This window comes from Natator depressus, chromosome 1, assembly GCF_965152275.1.
Source record: "Natator depressus isolate rNatDep1 chromosome 1, rNatDep2.hap1, whole genome shotgun sequence".
NCBI classification, from domain to species: Eukaryota; Metazoa; Chordata; order Testudines; family Cheloniidae; genus Natator; species Natator depressus.
The window spans coordinates 295,378,804-295,393,619 of NC_134234.1; the positions used below are offsets into that span (position 1 = coordinate 295,378,804).

The window sequence follows — 14,816 nt, forward strand, 5'->3', positions numbered from 1 at the left end:
TTAAACCTACATTAAAAAGAATAAGAGTTGTCAGTATTAAGGATGTTAGTGACATGGGGAGACATCCTCACCCCACTGAAGTCAATGGTGAAACTCCCAGTGATTTCAGAGGGGCCAGGATTACACCCTAGAGGTTTAAACATGTAAATTAAAACCTGATTCTTGGTTTTGAAATTCTATGGAGCAATTGAAGCGTAGATGAATAATTGAGTAAGGGTGAGTGATGGCATTTATTAAAAAGCTCAGAAGAAGACTTTCAAATATGTAATATACAACTAGATTGTTTTGTAAGAAATAATATGATTACAGAAATGCTGCTTTATATTACAGCAAGGGCTTAAATTCAGCTGGAGCTGTCTGGAGCACCCCATCAGTTTCTTCTTACCAACCCTCGGAGAGAGGGGACAGTGGGCAGGTCTTGGAAAAGACATGTGCAACACATCTCAACGAACAATAGTTACAGAGAGGTTAGTAACCGTTCTTTCTTCTTTGAGTGCTTGCACATGTCCTTTCCAATGTAGATGACTCACAAGCAGTTGCACAGAAGGTGAGCTCGGCATTCAAGGACAAGCTGACTGCAACACTGCATGGCTGACGTTGGCATCGTCTCTGGCTTGTTAGGTAATGGCATACTGTGCTAAGACTGTGTGCTAAGAATGTCTCCTTACACCCCCCCGCCCCCCGTTCCTCAGACGTTCTTGTTAAACCCTGGATTTGTGCTGGAAATGGCCCACCTTGATTATCATACACATTGTAAGGAGAGTGACCACTTTAGATAAGCTATTACCAACAGGAGAGTGGGGGGGGGGGGAGAGAAAACCTTTTGTAGTGATAAACACCCATTTTTTCATGGTTTGTGTGTATAAAAACATCTTCTGTATTTTCCACAGTATGCATCCGATGAAGTGAGCTGTAGCTCACGAAAGCTTATGCTCAAATAAATTGGTCAGTCTCTAAGGTGCCACAAGTACTCCTTTTCTTTTTGCGAATACAGACTAACACGGCTGTTACTCTGAAACCTATGATTCACCAGTCAGCACCATGAAGCAGAAAGAAGGACCTGGAGAGGGATCGGTCTGCCACCCCTTATACCTTCAGTATGGAACATGAAGAGAACAATTATGTGGGTGCGGACTAATGGACACTACTTGCTAGAAATCTCCAGTCTCAGCTCCATGGAGCATATGCATACCCACAGTGGAATTACACATAGGGACCAGTACTAGAAGAAGAACTGCCACATCCGATCAGACTGTCTAGTTCAGTATCATGTCTTTGTCAGTGTCCAACACCAGATGCTTCTGAAGAAGGCAAAAGAAAAGTACCTGGCAAGTATGTGGGCAATTCAATGTACAAAGGCGGTAATTCTACAAACACATATGCAAGTGCATATAGTTACTAATGCACATAGTTCTAATGACTTCAGTAAGACTATTCAAATACTTAAGGGTTTACAGGATTGGGCCCTACACCTGCCACTATTGGTGAAATTATTGCGTTACACCTTTTAAAAAAAAAAAAGCATGGTTTGTGTGTTAATTCATCTTTTGACTCGGGATTCAGTGTGGGAACTCCTCCCTCTGGGATAACTCCATTCTCCTCACTTTACTCACTTACGTGGGGTGATGAAAGTACAGCAGAACCTCCCAGAGGAGAGCCAGTCCTCAGCAGTAGCAGAAACTTTTCAAGCAACAGCTGGAGTTGAAAGCAGTAACAGCAGCAGTGGAGAGGCTCAGATCTGTGGCTTCTTACCATCTCCCAGAAGGCTGCTTTTTGCAGTTTGCACTCTGGATATGATTTTTGATCTGTTGCTTGCTGCAACATCCTCCTACTTTTCCTCATCTCAGTTCCTCCTATGCTGGTTTCACACTTCCTGCCCTCTACTCTCCTCCCCTTCTTCCTCTCACACCTCTTTCCTCTCTCCACTCCCCATCCAATCTGTGTCCCTGTGTTCTTTCCCTTCTTACACTCCCTCAATCCTACTTACTCACCTTCTCCTGTAACTATCCCACATTCCATTATTTTTAAATGGGAGTCACAATTGGCAACATTTTCAAAAGTGCCTAAGGGAAAGATTTTTACAGGTATTCAGACACCTAAACATTTACAGGTGCCCAGGGGGATTTTCAAAAGCATCTAAGCGCCTAACACCCATTGATTTCAATGGGAGAGAGATGAGAGGGAGGGATAGATAGAAGTATTAAATCCTCTACCCTCCCTCTCATTTTAGATTGTGAGATCTTTGGGGCAAGAACTGCCTGTGACTTTCTTTTTGTTTAGAACAATACTGATTCTAACTGGGATCTTTGAGTGTTTTCACAATATAAACAGTAAATAAAACCAATAATGAATAATAAGATATCAGGATTTCATTTGTTCCAAGATGCTAACATTTTTTACGGAACTGATATCCTCAGAAGTTTATCCAAAATATTATTGTGCTTTTGGAGTGATATGCTAAGCTTCTCAAGTAATTATCACCAAATCCGGTATACGGACAGATCTACTTATTTCAGCATTAGCCTAACGATTCCACATCTGAAGTGGAAAGTTATTCCACCTCAAGGGTGAGTAACTTCTTTGCCTCTATTGAACTTTCTTTTTCACCCATGCCAGGACAATGGAAGACCCTCCAGAAGAGGTTTGTTGGATCAAACATTCTCTTTTTAGTCCAAATTCAGAACAGGTTGAGGTGATAGTTGATTCTTCAGTAGCTTTGTCCGCTACAGTTTGTTTTTATCACAACGTAGAACAGCATCCCTTCATTTTGTATGGCATCTTCTTGGTGTGTTATGTATAAATTGGTTAATTCATGATGACATAAGGCAGATAAATAAATACTATAACAAACCAGCACATGCTCTAGCCTGGTACAACCATTCTCTGATCATTTCATTAATAATAACGAAAAATATACAATATCAAAAAGTATAATTTAATTATATAATTATATAATTTAATTTCCTGAGGCCTCCAGCTAACGTTGGTTCTGTTAAGATATTTAATTTTTATAATTGTTGTTATTGTGGTACTCAGGGCCGGATTAACTCTCCTGTGGGCCCAGGGCTATTAGATTTTGTGGGGGCCCCATGTGCAAGACTTTTTCCTGGGAGGGAGTTGGGTGCAGAAGCAGGCTGGGGCAGGGGACTGGGTTGTAGGAGGGGGTATGAGGTGTAGGCTCCAGCCAGGAGGTGCTTACCACAGGTGGCTCCCAGCCAGAGGCGCAGCAGGCCTCAGGCCTTCTGCCTGCCTGCCTGCCATAGCCCCACACTGCTCCCAGAAGCAGGTGGCTGCTAGTACATCTCTGCGGCCCCTGGGAGGAGGGAGACAACATGTCTCCGTGTGCTGCCCATGCCCACAAGCGCCACCCCTGTAGCTCCCACTGGCTGGTTTCCAGTCAATGGGAGCTGTGAGGATCGTGCTGGGGGTGGGGGCAGCATGCAGAGCCGCCTCCCCCCAACCCCTCCAGGGACCACAGAGACATGCTAACAGCCAGCCACTTCCGGGAGTGGTGTGGAGCCACAGCATGCAGGCAGCCTGCCTGAGCACCCCACTGCACCGCAGGACTTTTAGCGGCCCGGAGCTGGAAATCGCTGCCTGTGATTTATTTTTGTGGGGCCCCTCTTGAGCTGGGGCACTTGGCTGCAGCCCCTAAAGCCCCTGCCTTAATCCGGCCCTGATGGTACTTAGAAATGGATGAAAATGACAGGGAGTAACATTGTAAGGGACCATTTAAGGTAAAGTGGTTCGTTAACACCTCTAGGACAAATAGAAGGGGTTAGTGGGTTACAAATTGTTGTAATAAACCATAAATCCGGTGTCTCTGTTCAGTCCATGATTTTTAATGTTCAGCAGAGTAATGAATTTAAACTCCCAGGCTCATCTTTTGAAAGCATTGTGCAGATTTCCTTTGAGGATGAGGACTGGTATGTCAGGTATAGAGGGTTAGCTTTATAAAAAGTGTTCACACACAGGTGTTAGAGTGTTTTTGTCTTCTACCATTTCCCTGTGTGAGTTCATTCAAGAGCATAATGATTATCTGGTTTCAGCCAGATGATTGTTGTTGGGGCATTTAGCACACTGGATGAGGTACACCAGATTTTGTGATAGGCGTGTTTAAGACCCATGGATCTTGAAAGGTGTATTGTGGAGGGTGTTGACTACTGTAGCAGTGGAGATGTGTCTGCAGGTTTTGCATCTGTAGTTTGAGCAAGATCTGGTGCAGCTGTGAGTTGGTGTGGTCCTACTCTGAGGGGAGTTTGCTTCTGCTGTTGAGCTTGGAGAGGGTGGGGGTTGTTTGCAGGCCAGAAGTGGGGATTCAGGAAATATTTCTTTCAGGATGGGGTCCCCATCAAGTATGGGCTATAGTTGTTTCATGATACCCCATATGGGTGTGCGGTTTTATTTCTGAATTGAAGCTGGTTCTCTCGGGGTAATTGGATGGCCCTTTCCACGATGCGATCTACTTCTCTGGTGGAGTGTCCTTGTTTGGTGAAGGTGGTTTTAAGTATGTTAAGGTATATATCTTGGACTTTCAAGGCACTCAGATACCACAGAGTATGCTCCCCATTCAATTAAATGGAGCAACAATGGAGTGTGATAGCAGAGTTTAAAAATTCTGTATGACATTGATGATGTTGATGACTTTTTAAATATAAATGTTTTCAAAGTTTCAGTGGTCTATCTGCACATAATGCATTAACATAATAACCAAATCAATGCTTTCGGTTCTCGGTACATAACAGACTTTAAAGCTAGGCATACTATGGTCAAGCAGAGGAGCCAGATGGTAAACTGTTACAAATGAAAGTCTCTTATAAAGGGTAGCTTTTACTTAAGTGAAATATATATGATGAGCCAACCAAAAGACTTCCTAAACACTTCGTGCAATTCAAAAATAGGTTGCCAACCATTTATAGTGGTGTTTTATTATATAAATTAGGTTGTAATGAAACTGACAGAACACAGTACCCCAGTTAAACTCAATGACATTTCATAGTTATTTTAGTATCAGCTGATGGCAATTTGATCTTTAATGCTAAGATACAGCACAGTATATCTATTTAAATTCCTTTTCAATCCCCCCTCAAACACACACAAAAGCTCAAACTTTTTTTAAAGTTCCAAAATACAAAGAAAGAAAAAAAAATCAAAGATTTCAGCTGATTTAAGTGATTGTGAAAAAGGCATAGATAAAATCACTGGGGAAAAGATCTTAAAATATGACATTCAGCTTTGCTTATCTGGATCTGAATGTATAGTAAACGTGAGCCAGACTAAAATTGTTAATTTAGTTTTTAAAAGATATTTTGATCTGCTTTGGAGTGTGCGAGTGATCATACTTCTCTGGGATATACTAGTACAGATGTTTATACAACAGGATTGCTTAGATACAGCATCCTAGACTGCATTGTGGTCTCTGAGATTTCAAAAACCAAAATTCATTTTTCTGACATAATTTTTCCCCCAAGTATTTTCTAAAGATGGTTATATGCAAAAATCTAACAATCACTATAGGGATTTTTATCACAGAACTGTCACATGTCAATGTTTAGAGAGGAGTGAACATGCTCTTCTCTGTTTAATGAAACAGGAGCAGAAGAATCAGTGAGTGATAACACTTTTTCTTCTTGTGAACACATAGTACTCTGTTACTTAGATCCTCCTCAAATATTCATTCTGGAAGAATAATAACCAGGGAACGCCCCAAAACTCATTTAAAACTAATATGATAAATTTGTAACTGAAAAAAATGTCAATTTTTCATGAAAGAAAACTTTCAGCAATGTAAATCCTTGAAGAAAATTAAACAAGTTTATGATAGTTCAGAAACAGTTCTATCTCACATGATATAAGCTTTAAAATAATGGATCTATTTTCCCAGAAATCAGCATTAAAATCAACCTAAGACTTTCCAGCACACCGTATTTAATTACATCTGGGCTTCACTGTGCTACCAGTTCAAGCCATTCTACACAATTTAACAAAGTTAGAGAGGTGTTGATTTCAAATTTTAGAACATTTAACCAAGCTAATCAAATATATAAAATTAATTGCACAAAAGAGATTTTCAACCTCATCCTCAGAGCTATAAACTCAACTTCCTCACATTTCTCATATTCTGATAAACCAAACTAGCTGACACAGTACTCAGATGCACAAATCTATCTTAATAAGCTGAACATCAAAGAGGAACAAAAGAGTGTACAAAAGGTAGCTGTAGAATATTACCTTACAGATGTAATTATTTGCCTCTTTCCATTTTCTTATTAAAAAATGGTAACTTGGTAAAACTCTCCCCCTCACGTTGTAATCCTGTGGACAAAACTGTGTGCTGCTGAACCCTGCTGTTGCTGGACTGTGTGCAGAAACATGTATAAAAAGAGGACCGTTTTAAACAGCCAATCACATTGTGTTTGGACCTCCCAGGCTTCACTGTGTGATCAGCACAGGCTTTGTGTCAATACAATAGGGGTTAAACATTTCCCTGTATTTATTTAAAAGCAAGCAAAAATCTGTTTAATTGCTTGAACCTTTAGTAAAATGATGTGCATTGCTTGGGGGTGGGTGGAGGTAAGGTTAAACAGTAACTGACATTCTATCTGAAAAAATAAAATCTCTCTAGCTCCTCCTGCTTTTACACAGTACATAAATACTAAAACCAATTAAGTCAACAAGCATTTCCATCCAGATCTTCCCCCTCCAGTATTTTCCCCTAAGCAACTGATAGTGATTTGCTTCTCTTAACTCAGAGACCTGCTTTCACTTTGCCCTTGCATTCGGCTATATGAATTGCCAAATGGAGTAGCTCTCAATTTTCTGTTCACCATGCTTGAGACGTGGATCCTTGCAAAGCCTTCTATTGATGATGACAAATGGCATTCCAGTGCCAGAAAGCAAATTTATCCATACTGAAAAATAAACCAAGAAAGTTCAAAAAAGCTGACTGCACCATAAATAGTGTTGGCAGCCACGGTTTGTCACTTCTCATGAATCCCTGAATCACCTTTGCTTTTCAAGCAATTACCTTGAGGAAACATAGGTACAGAACAGTGATTCTTTTTCAAGCTTTATAATTCCTTAGAAACATGTTTAAATACCATTCATCTATTTTCTGAAACAGCACACAATGCAAGCTGCAGAGAATTTCAGTTAAAAACATCATGACTTTTGCTATTATTTTACAAGTAAAAATGTAAACATCCTGTCAACATTAGTTATAGTGTTTGTTCACAACAATAACTATTTACAAATTCCCCTGAAACCCATTTAGCTCTGAAGACCTGTTCAGAAGAATGCTTTTCTTCACCAAAGCACAACTAACATGTAATATAATCTACTTCAAAGCATATTGTCAGTGTGGTTCAACAATGACCACAGTCATATGACCTCTTAAACTTAACAGAGTATCTTAACTGGGCCCCTTCTGCACATATGGTGCACCAGTACTAAAGCTATGACTTATTTAGCTGAAAAATATAAAACATTTTAAAAAAGGAAATTAAAAGTTAACAGCCAAGTCTTGTCTGTCTTTTATCCAAATATTTATCTTTAAATCAATATAATGATGCTTATGCAAAAATCCTATCATTCAAAGTTATTCCTTTTTAATTACACATATGTGGCTGTGCAAGAGTTTTTAATGGTACCATCTGACATGAAACTGTAAATAATTAGCTATTTATTACACTACAAATGTGGTACGACATTATTCACATTTAGTATCATTTAATACATGCAAAACTCAATTCTCAAAATTACTATTTTCATAGCTTTACTCATTCCTTTTAAAGTGAAATCCCAAATGAAAGAAATAATCTCCTCTCTGAGTTTAACCATTCGATCCCTTCTACATTTGATAGTATCCAGAGGTATAAGAATCAGCCATATGATGTTAAGAAATAAATGGTATTTTAACTAAAGATGCAAGGACTTTTAAAAACTGTATTTTAAACAATGATTGTTCTCTGTATTTTAGAGCTGAATGGAAAAGGGACAGGTCTGATTTTGTAGCTTGATTGACCAAGCCTAATCAGAATTATTTCTGCACACTGCTTCACTACAGCAGTAGACCCATTAAGCACTAAATGCTTCTGGAAGCCCATTCCCTTTCAACCTCCCACTGTGACACGTTACTTTTCAAACAGTAGCTACACAGTGGGCTACTCAAAACATTCAAAAAATGGAGGCGCTATATTTAACAGACATTTGAAAACCCACAGTAAAATCTGTCACTTGATTGCCAGGATGGCAGCTATCATAATAAAACAGATTCTTTGTGACGGAGAGTTACAAAAGAGTCCTTTGAACTAATTCTCTTACCTTGCAATACATTTTTATTAGGAAAAGGTTTTTAATCACGACATCTATTACTTCTTCAACAAAAGCAACTCTATGTATGTCTCTGAAAATGTTCACTGAGATATGCTTATTTTTAAGTCATCAGAACATCATCTGTGGCCTGCTATTTTACAAATCTTTGCAGCCTGGGAAGTTTTTACTAACAGATACGGCCATTAGAAATGCCCAGCTTCATTGCATACATTACAATAATGCAACTTAGCAATTATTTCATATAATGAACTATTTAGAATAATTCTAATATAGCTGATCAACAGAACTTGCACACATTGTACAATTGTTCATTTTTATTAAAATATTTTTATTCATTTTCTTTGCTTTAAATAGTGTATGTATGTGTATATATATGTATGCCCATACCTACACTAAAATGTTAACAGTCATGCTTCCTACTACTATGAATAACATTCGAACAAAAAGATTTTTGTAATGCCCAATGACTCCAGAGTTTGAAAATTTCTAGTTGTGTCACACTGTGGATCTATGATTCTGTAAAACCGAGAAACTAAGTATCTTGCAGATCTGTTGTATAAGCCTGGGTTTTATAGATATGGGAAATATGATTTGAGGTGCAATTTCAAACAAAATAGGGGTGTTTCCAGCTTTATGGGATTTAGATAAGATGTATTTAATACAACTGTCTGCTACACACTCTGGAGAAACGTTTTTGTTTTTTGCCAGTGGGTGGGGGAAAGAAAGACCAAATGAGAAGTTAGCACAGAAGACCAGGACTGGGAAACAGTAGAATTGGAGAAAGGAGGTGGGTGAGAGGAGAGAAGGATCTCTTGAGGGGTCAAGAAGAGAGACTATGACTGTGAGCTAGAGCCAACAGGGAAAGTAGATAGAAAGGAGGTGCCGACAATTAAAGATGGGGTTTAGGGGAGGAGAGAAAGAACAGAAAATGAGCCAGGACGGAGGGAACTGAGACTGGCTGTGCAATAAGAATGAGACTGGGACTGACTGTGAAGCCCGGGACTGGAAGTTGGGGCTAGTTTGGAGAGGATGAGGCAGAAAGAGTAAATCTGCAGAACAGGGACAATGAGCAGAAGAGTTTATGCCCAGTAGAGCACATACCCCTCCAGAGCTTGAAATGGAGCCAAAAATTCCTATTTCACCATTCCTCTGCTGTCTGCAAATAGCTCCACGTAGGTCCACAGGGAAGATGACAATCTTCTACTCCTATTTGTTACTCCATTAGTTCAAGTGACAGAGGTCTATGTAGTGGAGCTAAAGGTCCCAACCCTGTTGATTCCTGGGTGTCGATGTGATTGCTGGGTTTTTTTTTCAATTAGCTTTATTAAAAACTTAGTAAATTGTGTATGTGCATACACACAAGTCCACACAACTATGTTGAAAGAACATTATTAAGATTGCAAAGTCAAGCACTCAAAAGTTAGGAAATGCCAGAATTAAGGCTGTCCATGCAACCTTAATGCAGAGTTCTTATGTGATGCAGGGCAAGTCACTAGGAAATCAAACTTTTTACAAATGGTCACCAATTGTGTGTTCCTCATTTTCTTGGTGTCTGACGTATGACCTTAGATTTAATTTGCAGACATGCTGAGCACTCACAGCTGCAACTGAAGTCAATGGAAGCTGTGATTTGAACATATAAAGTGCTACATAATGCTATGTACTCTGAATCATCAGGTCCTAACTGTCCCAAATTGAGCACCCAGAATAAGTGGACATTCTTGACCTTAATCTCGCTCTTTTTCATTTCCCCATCTGTAAAATGGGGATAATAATATCCCATCTCACAAGAGCGTTGTGAAAATAAATTTTTTGTGAAGCACTTGGATACTACAGTTATGAATACCACAGAAAAACCCATGAGTAAAGCAGTAATTCTGTCGTCAGAGCATGGTTTGAATCATGTGCTGTAAGTAAGGTATGGGGCCACACATTAACTGAGTGCTACCCATTCTGTGTACTGAAAGAGGAGTCCTGTGGAAAAAAATAGTATGTGGATTTGTAATTAAAGATTGTATCATAATGCATATGAATAGGAGGGTTGAATTAAGATTGCATGGGCAACTTTAATACTGGCATTTCCTAATTAATTAGTGCTTGGCTTTACAACCTTAATAACGATATTTTAACATAGTGTGTGTGTGTTACAATATTACATGATATGTACATGTGTTTCACTTACAAAATTCCCTCTAGGTCCTTGGGATAATTTTAAATCACTAAATGTTTAAGGAAAAGGAGTACTTGTGGCACCTTAGAGACTAACCAATTTATTTGAGCATGAGCTTTTGTGAGCTACAGCTCACTATGCATCCGATGAAGTGAGCTGTAGCTCACGAAAGCTCATGCTCAAATAAATTGGTTAGTCTCTAAGGTGCCACAAGTACTCCTTTTCTTTTTGCGAATACAAACACGGCTGTTACTCTGATAAATGTTTAAGACTACTGAGATGCTGAAAATTCTCTACACTACGGGCTGCATTCTATCATCTTTAGTCTCATTATTCTCAGTGTGGCAATTTGTAGAGTAAGGAAGGATGGCAGAGTCTGCCTTTATGTGAACATGGATGACTGCTTTCAATAAGTAATGGTGTCCAAAATGCAACAATATATTTAAAAAGAAAAAAAGCATGTATGCAAAAGGCAATTAAGGTTCCTATGATACTACTTTAAATTGTAGGCATCTTAGATATTAAAACAACACTTCAAATCAATGAATGTTGCAATTTTTAACAACTGGTTAAAATAACCTAAGAGTATATTAAACTATATGATTATTATTAAAGACAGATTAGGAAATAGCATGAAATCATGTATGAATACTTGGGCTTGATAATGCATAATACATTTAAGGGTGAGTGAAAAAAGGATTGAGTATGATCAAAATTATTTAGGTAGCACATTTTGCCTAACATTTAAACAATTAAAATATATACTTCAACTTATTTGCATGCCTTATGTTAGAATTTGTTTTAGCTGAGCTGTCACAGACAGTTGCACACTCTATCCTCCTTTGTCTTAGAGGGTTTCTGGCCATGAAAGCAGTACAAGGAGCAATGCAGGATGGGAAGGAGAGGAGCTGTATACTTGCTGTGAGTGTAGGGCTCAGCTCTGCAGTAGCCTCCAGAACATCAGAACACAGGGATTTAGGTGGTGCAAGGGTAGGCTTGGGTGTATTTCTGCTACTCAGATCCAACTCTCCCTCTCGTTAGAGTAAGGACCATATTAGGGTTATTACCGCAGTAATAGCTTTGGAACAGCTCCAGAGTCATTCCAGAGTCATTTCCTTTTTCTTGTATATATTTGGCTCCCGAGTGCCCAGCCGAGCTACTTGGATTGGACACTGGATTTGGATCGTAAGGCTTGAAAAATAAATATTAACTTACTTCAAATGCAATTATACCATGTTGCTCACATGACATTAAAAATGTAAAAACCTGGATTCACTGGAAAATGTATCTTGGGGAAAAGGCTATGTTGTGTGTTCTGTATTACCTCCTCTCAGCATTAATAATAAATTAGAAAGATACTATATGTTGAATATAAAACATTGTGGCAAATGAAAAATACATTAACAGGAAATATGCAGATTCTGGATATTGGCTATTTTAAAAATCTTTTTAAAAATTAATTTAGGTTTAAAAAATGAAAAGATGTTTTTCTGCCTTGTAAATAAATTGCAAAGTAGGACAATTCATAGGGAATGATCGGGTAGTAGAGATGTCCTGAGGTTATGAAAACAAAGATATGCAAAATAGGATGCCATAGATGATAACATAATTACTTTAATATAAGTGAAGCACAAGAACAGTTATGAAGCATGGAGCTGCTTTTGTTGAATTAATAATAGCTGTCACAATTGAAACCCCATGGACCTATTTTTGACTAAAACCACTGTCTTCAGTTTGTAGATATAAATTTGCTCCTAGCTTTTTATTCTATAAATAGTTTTGCATGTTAAAAGTGTAAATGTCAGGTATCAGTCTGATATAATTTTAGTTTTTATCCAATGTCAACAGTCAATAATAAATAAAGTTAATCATATAATTTCAAAGTGACAAAATATAAAGAAAAATGTTATTTTTATCCCATTTTTTCCCCAACAGCTCTAACAACATGCAAGTCAACCAGCATATTGACTAGTATATAACAACAGTCTCAGAGCAATGAGCACATGAACAATTAGAATATATTGTTTGCTTCTACAGTGCATTTTATGGTGTCTGAATTAGGATGGGGATTCTCCTTTTTTCCAAACACACTGACAGTATGGAATTTATACCTGAATAACTAAATTCTCTCTCTCCACACTCACTGTTGTATGTATGCAGTGATTATGATGCCTGGGCTCTACTCTCTTCTGTGTATTTTCCTCTTAACATCCATTGAGATGGCCAAGACAAGCTGGCTGCTTGCCAGTAGCAGAAAATTATTTTTAGAATGCTCTAGGAGTGCAGACTTACTAGTCTGATTTCACTCATTCTTTCAGAGGCAGAGACTTTGTTCCCACATCTAAGGTGCTTAAGCTGTTTAACACACAGAGGAGTCTCTAGGGATAGTTACATAGTCTCAGATTGACTCCAGGGTGCTGGAGTGAGTAGTACTCTCTTCAAATGCCTCTGTATCTATCACTTTTTATCAGCTGAAGCAGATAGCTTAGTGCTACTACAAATTGATAGAACTATGTTTTCTCTTTTGCTTTCATATTACTTTTTGAAGTGCATGGTACATGCTAAGACTCTCAGGATCAGCTTCCACTACACTGTTTATTTCCTCCAATGTTATTCTTTCTTCCTCTTTTCACAAAGGGGCAAATCCTTTTCTCTTCCTCCTTGTGTGTGGTGGGTCCTGACTGTAGTGCCAAGCACAGTTTCACTGCACAATATGCGGAGGTACAGCATACATGGAGCCAAAAGTGTGCCCTGTGTGTGGTGCAATAGTTGTTCTGCTCCTGTGAAACCCCTCATCTATTCCTCTTTGAATGTGGAGGTTCACCAGCAGCAGAGCTGCTCTACAGCCATCAGAGAGAAGGGGAGACATTATCTCCCACAACCTCTGCAGAACTTATCCAGTGCATAGCCCAACTGGTACTGCTGGCGGAATTCTGTGCCACTACACGCATGCAGAATTCATGTCCTCACATGCTTCCCCACAGAAAAATGACTTCTGACTGGAAAGCAAATGGAAGCCACAAGAGTGGTCATGCACTCCTCCCCAGCAGTGCGGGAGCATTGGTTTGAGTGCCTGGAGCAGCCAGCAGAGACGTAAATCGGGGTGAGGAGCAAGGCTGGGTGGGGGAGCATGCGTGTAAGTGAGGTAGAACAACTCACACCACAGACACAGACCCCCCTCCACCAAGCCACACCCTCCCACATCCGGATGCCCCGCACCCAGACCACCCCATGCAGAGCCCCCCACATTCAAACCCCCATGCCACCAAGCCCCTCCCACACACACACCTGGACCACCCTATTCAGGCCCCTGCACCTGGACCCCCACCCCACTGAGCTCCAACCCGCTGCACCTGAACCCCCACTCCATCCCACCAAGCCCCACTCCCCCAGCACCCAGACCCACTCCATGCTGAGTCCCATTCCTCCCACACTCAGACACCTGTACTGAGCCCAAACCACCTGGATTTGGGGATAGATCTAGGCGTGCATGCAAGATTCTGTCCTTCTTGGTCACTATTGTGGTGCCCTTGGTGCAGAGGGACAGGGCCCTATGGTCTTTCTGTTTCATTGCTGGAGCCTGGGTTCTAGGACCCTGCAGGGTGGGAAGGTCCCAGAGCTCTGGCTCTAGTCCAAACCCAGAAGTCTGCACAGCAATGAAACAGCAACTCAGTCTAAGCTCTGCCCAAGTCGACTGGCACGGGCCAGCCACTAATTTTTCTTTGCTTTGTAGACATACCCTTAAAGTCTTCTGTGCTTGACATCCTTGGAAATATTAGTATTGCCATCTGCTCTGTGAAGCCATATAGATGTGCTAATATACTTAATAAGGAAACTATTTGTCAAAAACATTTCCTAAATCTGTTTTTGTTGTCTGTATTGTTACAGACATTCTCACTGACAGGTATTTTCAAATAAATTACCAAAATAATTGAAAATGGTGTGATTATATTGTGTTGTTTTGACAAATAAAATATGCAGAATTTTAAAATATTGTGCGCAGAATTTCCTCAGGAGTAAGTTGGATTGGCCTCATGTGCATTAGAAGGAACCATTTGAGAAGGAAGCCATTTGTGTCAGCAGAGAAAAAGGAGGCAGTTGCTATCTCAAATTGGATCCCTGGTTCAGAAATAATCCAGATGTATTTTTCCACCTGGGAGAGTGGGTTGAAGAGAGCGGAGTTCTTATTTATGATGTGTAGGACTCTTTTGAGACTGCTGAGTTGTCTAAGGGGTTTTGTGTTTATTTTTCTGATGGGAAGGGATGTGATAAACTGTGCACCAGGAGCCTACTTTAGGTGCTGGGTAAACTA

General features: G+C 39.7%; 1 protein-coding gene across 28 annotated transcripts in view; it reads right to left on the reverse strand.

The window, feature by feature from the left end:
* Positions 1 to 14,816, reverse strand: part of NRCAM (neuronal cell adhesion molecule) — a 290,661-nt gene that overhangs the window by 176,791 nt on the left and 99,054 nt on the right. For 2 of the 28 annotated variants that reach the window (XM_074942204.1, XM_074942207.1), the window contains exon 1: positions 6,232 to 6,362. The exons of the other annotated variants lie outside the window; for them this stretch is intronic. The gene's annotated coding sequence lies outside the window, so the exon portion shown is untranslated. Of the gene's footprint in view, positions 1 to 6,231; positions 6,363 to 14,816 lie in introns of those variants that run through there. 28 annotated transcript variants of the gene reach the window in all.